The sequence below is a fragment of the Leptosomus discolor genome, chromosome 23 (assembly GCF_034619465.1).
Source record: "Leptosomus discolor isolate bLepDis1 chromosome 23, bLepDis1.hap2, whole genome shotgun sequence".
Taxonomy (NCBI): domain Eukaryota; kingdom Metazoa; phylum Chordata; class Aves; order Leptosomiformes; family Leptosomidae; genus Leptosomus; species Leptosomus discolor.
The window spans coordinates 3,377,876-3,383,875 of NC_141413.1; positions in this window are offsets into that span (position 1 = coordinate 3,377,876).

Genomic DNA, 6,000 nt, shown 5'->3' on the forward strand with positions numbered 1-6,000 from the left:
GCACACCCTGGCCCTGGGGTCTTCTTCCAAGACTCTCACCCTTCTGGGGGCTTGACTCCTACAGCTTGCTCGCCCTTGCCATCTTCTGCTTTCAGCCCCTGTGATGCCAAGGGGGAAAGCTGCCTTTGATGAAGGGGGCTCTTCTCAGGAGGACATCCTGCAAGTGAGACAGAAGAAACCTCCTCAGTACAACGTCATCTTTGTGGCAGCCCAGACAAGAAGCACATGCAGAACTGCTCAGTCCTGTAGGGAAACCAGCTGTGGCAGCACTCCTCAGGGCCTTGGGGGTCTCATTTCCCGGGAGGACTCAGGCAGCAGTGAACCCTTTCTCTCATCCAATTCCGCAGGTCCAGAGTGCAACTTTCACCCCTGTGGTATTCCTCATCTAGGATCCTTTTTCCCTAGGACATCTTTGGAGAAGCGGGGCTTGCCAGCATAAGATGGAGACCACACAGAGCCTCTCTGGGGCAAACAACTTCAGCCAAGGGGAAGAGGTCCCCGGCTGTCTGCACTGCTCTCAGACACGCTTGCAGCTGTGGGCACCACCAGTCCAAAGACACTGTTTCGGAGGAGTCTGCGAGCAATTCCAGAAGAAGGGATCAAGCTACCAGCTCCCAAGTGCCCAGTGTTGGAGCAAACGCTTGGAGACACTTGACAATCTTCCCAACACAGCTTTACTCATGAAATGCAAACAGGGTGAAACCACCAGCTGTACCAACCGTCCTCTTCCTTCTGCTTAACGGCAGCAGTTGCTGCTCAGAGTGAGGGTGGACCGTAGTCCTTCTTGTCTCCCTCCGGCACAAACACACGCCTCAAACAAAAAAAGCCTTGGCAAGATACAGCAGGGAAGGGCGCGCAGTGGGGATGTGCTCTTCAGCAAACCAGCCCCAGCCGGGAGCGTCACGCTGCCCAAGGGTCTTCTTCCATAGCGAGCCCCTGAAGGCTGATTAGTTGGGGCAAACGCAGCCACCAGACGGGCATTTTGCTGCCCCACCCATCACCTCGGAGAAAGGCTTTCTTTCCCTGGCACCAAGGGCACAAGGGAAACCTGTGAGGCTCTGTCAGGACCCCCCCAGTTCTTTGTCTTCTTTCTCACTCCCCTTACCTGGGCTTTCTTCCACATGTCGTGGGAGTGACTTGTGAAACTCAGGAGCGGAAGATGGTGCTTGGGCAACCTGAGATCTGGAAAGCAGAAGACAACAAAAATGAAGCCATGATGAGCATCTCGCCAAACCCCACCACACCCTTGCCCTCCAGCAAGAAAATGCCCAGCGCGGGAACACGTCCAAAGCGCCTTGCAGAGCTGATAAAGGCCGTGTGTCCATCACAAGCATGTCACTGCCCCAAGGACAGAGCACACCCTGGCCCTGGGGTCTTCTTCCAAGACTCTCACCCTTCTGGGGGCTTGACTCCTACAGCTTGCTCGCCCTTGCCATCTTCTGCTTTCAGCCCCTGTGATGCCAAGGGGGAAAGCTGCCTTTGATGAAGGGGGCTCTTCTCAGGAGGACATCCTGCAAGTGAGACAGAAGAAACCTCCTCAGTACAACGTCATCTTTGTGGCAGCCCAGACAAGAAGCACATGCAGAACTGCTCAGTCCTGTAGGGAAACCAGCTGTGGCAGCACTCCTCAGGGCCTTGGGGGTCTCATTTCCTGGGAGGACTCAGGCAGCAGTGAACCCTTTCTCTCATCCAATTCCGCAGGTCCAGAGTGCAACTTTCACCCCTGTGGTATTCCTCATCTAGGATCCTTTTTCCCTAGGACATCTTTGGAGAAGCGGGGCTTGCCAGCATAAGATGGAGACCTCACAGAGCCTCTCTGGGGCAAACAACTTCAGCCAAGGGGAAGAGGTCCCCGGCTGTCTGCACTGCTCTCAGACACGCTTGCAGCTGTGGGCACCACCAGTCCAAAGACACTGTTTCGGAGGAGTCTGCGAGCAATTCCAGAAGAAGGGATCAAGCTAACAGCTCCCAAGTGTCCAGTGTTGGAGCAAACGCTTGGAGACACTTGACAATCTTCCCAACACAGCTTTACTCATGAAATGCAAACAGGGTGAAACCACCAGCTGTACCAACCGTCCTCTTCCTTCTGCTTAACGGCAGCAGTTGCTGCTCAGAGTGAGGGTGGACCGTAGTCCTTCTTGTCTCCCTCCGGCACAAACACACGCCTCAAACAAAAAAAGCCTTGGCAAGATACAGCAGGGAACGGCGCGCAGTGGGGATGTGCTCTTCAGCAAACCAGCCCCAGCCGGGAGCGTCACGCTGCCCAAGGGTCTTCTTCCATAGCGAGCCCCTGAAGGCTGATTAGTTGGGGCAAACGCAGCCACCAGACGGGCATTTTGCTGCCCCACCCATCACCTCGGAGAAAGGCTTTCTTTCCCTGGCACCAAGGGCACAAGGGAAACCTGTGAGGCTCTGTCAGGACCCCCCCAGTTCTTTGTCTTCTTTCTCACTCCCCTTACCTGGGCTTTCTTCCACATGTCGTGGGAGTGACTTGTGAAACTCAGGAGCGGAAGATGGTGCTTGGGCAACCTGAGATCTGGAAAGCAGAAGACAACAAAAATGAAGCCATGATGAGCATCTCGCCAAACCCCACCGCACCCTTGCCCTCCAGCAAGAAAATGCCCAGCGCGGGAACACGTCCAAAGCGCCTTACAGAGCTGATAAAGGCCGTGTGTCCATCACAAGCATGTCACTGCCCCAAGGACAGAGCACACCCTGGCCCTGGGGTCTTCTTCCAAGACTCTCACCTTTCTGGGGGCTTGACTCCTACAACTTGCTCGCCCTTGCCATCTTCTGCATTCAGCCCCCGTGATGCCAAGGGGGAAAGCTGCCTCCGACGAAGGGGGCTGCTCTCAGGAGGACGCCCTGCAAGTGAGACAGAAGAAACCTCCTCAGTACAACGTCATCTTTGTGGCAGCCCAGACAAGAAGCACATGCAGAACTGCTCAGTCCTGTGGGGAAACCAGCTGTGGCAGCACTCCTCAGGGCCTTGGGGGTCTCATTTCCCGGGAGGACTCAGGCAGCAGTGAACCCTTTCTCTCATCCAATTCCGCAGGTCCAGAGTGCAACTTTCACCCCTGTGGTATTCCTCATCTAGGATCCTTTTTCCCTAGGACATCTTTGGAGAAGCGGGGCTTGCCAGCATAAGATGGAGACCTCACAGAGCCTCTCTGGGGCAAACAACTTCAGCCAAGGGGAAGAGGTCCCCGGCTGTCTGCACTGCTCTCAGACACGCTTGCAGCTGTGGGCACCACCAGTCCAAAGACGCTGTTTTGGAGGAGTCTGCGAGCAATTGCAGAAGAAGGGATCAAGCTAACAGCTCCCAAGTGCCCAGTGTTGGAGCAAACGCTTGGAGACACTTGACAATCTTCCCAACACAGCTTTACTCATGAAATGCAAACAGGGTGAAACCACCGGCTGTACCAACCGTCCTTTTCCTTCTGCTTAACGGCAGCAGTTGCTGCTCAGATTGAGGGTGGACCGTAGTCCTTCTTGTCTCCCTCCGGCACAAACACACGCCTCAAACAAAAAAAGCCTTGGCAGATACAGCAGGGAAGGGCGCGCAGTGGGGATGTGCTCTTCAGCAAACCAGCCCCAGCCGGGAGCGTCACGCTGCCCAAGGGTCTTCTTCCATAGCGAGCCCCTGAAGGCTGATTAGTTGGGGCAAACGCAGCCACCAGACGGGCATTTTGCTGCCCCACCCATCACCTCGGAGAAAGGCTTTCTTTCCCTGGCACCAAGGGCACAAGGGAAACCTGTGAGGCTCTGTCAGGACCCCCCCAGTTCTTTGTCTTCTTTCTCACTCCCCTTACCTGGGCTTTCTTCCACATGTCGTGGGAGTGACTTGTGAAACTCAGGAGCGGAAGATGGTGCTTGGGCAACCTGAGATCTGGAAAGCAGAAGACAACAAAATGAAGCCATGATGAGCATCTCGCCAAACCCCACCGCACCCTTGCCCTCCAGCAAGAAAATGCCCAGCGCGGGAACACGTCCAAAGCGCCTTACAGAGATGATAAAGGCCGTGTGTCCATCACAAGCATGTCACTGCCCCAAGGACAGAGCACACCCTGGCCCTGGGGTCTTCTTCCAAGACTCTCACCTTTCTGGGGGCTTGACTCCTACAACTTGCTCGCCCTTGCCATCTTCTGCATTCAGCCCCCGTGATGCCAAGGGGGAAAGCTGCCTCCGACGAAGGGGGCTGCTCTCAGGAGGACGCCCTGCAAGTGAGACAGAAGAAACCTCCTCAGTACAACGTCATCTTTGTGGCAGCCCAGACAAGAAGCACATGCAGAGCTGCTCAGTCCTGTGGGGAAACCAGCTGTGGCAGCACTCCTCAGGGCCTTGGGGATCTCATTTCCCGGGAGGACTCAGGCAGCAGTGAACCCTTTCTCTCATCCAATTCCGCAGGTCCAGAGTGCAACTTTCACCCCTGTGGTATTCCTCATCTAGGATCCTTTTTCCCTAGGACATCTTTGGAGAAGCGGGGCTTGCCAGCATAAGATGGAGACCTCACAGAGCCTCTCTGGGGCAAACAACTTCAGCCAAGGGGAAGAGGTCCCCGGCTGTCTGCACTGCTCTCAGACACGCTTGCAGGTGTGGGCACCATCAGTCCAAAGACGCTGTTTCGGAGGAGTCTGCGAGCAATTCCAGAAGAAGGGATCAAGCTAACAGCTCCCAAGTGCCCAGTGTTGGAGCAAACGCTTGGAGACACTTGACAATCTTCCCAACACAGCTTTACTCATGAAATGCAAACAGGGTGAAACCACCGGCTGTACCAACCGTCCTCGTCCTTCTGCTTAACGACAGCAGTTGCTGCTCAGATTGAGGGTGGACCATAGTCCTTCTTGTCTCCCTCCGGCACAAACACACGCCTCAAACAAAAAAAGCCTCGGCAAGATACAGCAGGGAACGGCGCGCAGTGGGGATGTGCTCTTCAGCAAACCAGCCCCAGCCGGGAGCGTCACGCTGCCCAAGGGTCTTCTTCCATAGCGAGCCCCTGAAGGCTGATTAGTTGGGGCAAACGCAGCCACCAGACGGGCATTTTGCTGCCCCACCCATCACCTCGGAGAAAGGCTTTCTTTCCCTGGCACCAAGGGCACAAGGGAAACCTGTGAGCCTCTGTCAGGACCCCCCCAGTTCTTTGTCTTCTTTCTCACTCCCCTTACCTGGGCTTTCTTCCACATGTCGTGGGAGTGACTTGTGAAACTCAGGAGCGGAAGATGGTGCTTGGGCAACCTGAGATCTGGAAAGCAGAAGACAACAAAAATGAAGCCATGATGAGCATCTCGCCAAACCCCACCGCACCCTTGCCCTCCAGCAAGAAAATGCCCAGCGCGGGAACACGTCCAAAGCGCCTTGCAGAGCTGATAAAGGCCGTGTGTCCATCACAAGCATGTCACTGCCCCAAGGACAGAGCACATCCTGGCCCTGGTGTCTTCTTCCAAGACTCTCACCTTTCTGGGGGCTTGACTCCTACAGCTTGCTTGCCCTTGCCATCTTCTGCTTTCAGCCCCCGTGATGCCAAGGGGGAAAGCTGCCTCCAACGAAGGGGGCTTTTCTCAGGAGGATGCCCTGCAAGTGAGACAGAAGAAACCTCCTCACAACAACGTCATCTTTGTGGCAGCTCAGACAAGAAGCACATGCAGAGCTGCTCAGTGCTATGGGGAATCTGTCTACGACACTAATCCTGAGGGCCTTGGAGTTACGTTTCCCAGGAGGCCTCATGTCCTCTCTGACAGGCTGCATAGGAAAGATCACTTGGCAAGCTACAGTAGGGATATAATGGGGCGGAGCAGGGAGGTGTCCCCACTCAGACTCAGCAGATCAACTCCATCTGTGAGCAGTGGTCATGCATCGCGGAGCCTTGGCTCCCTTCCCCTGGCAGTAAGGAAACCTGCAAGCCTGTGTCAGGATTCATCCACTACTTTACCTTCTTTCTTTTGCTTCTCAGCCATGTCTGCTCCCAAGTCTCCCAGCTGTTGAGACTGGAACTCTGCCCTC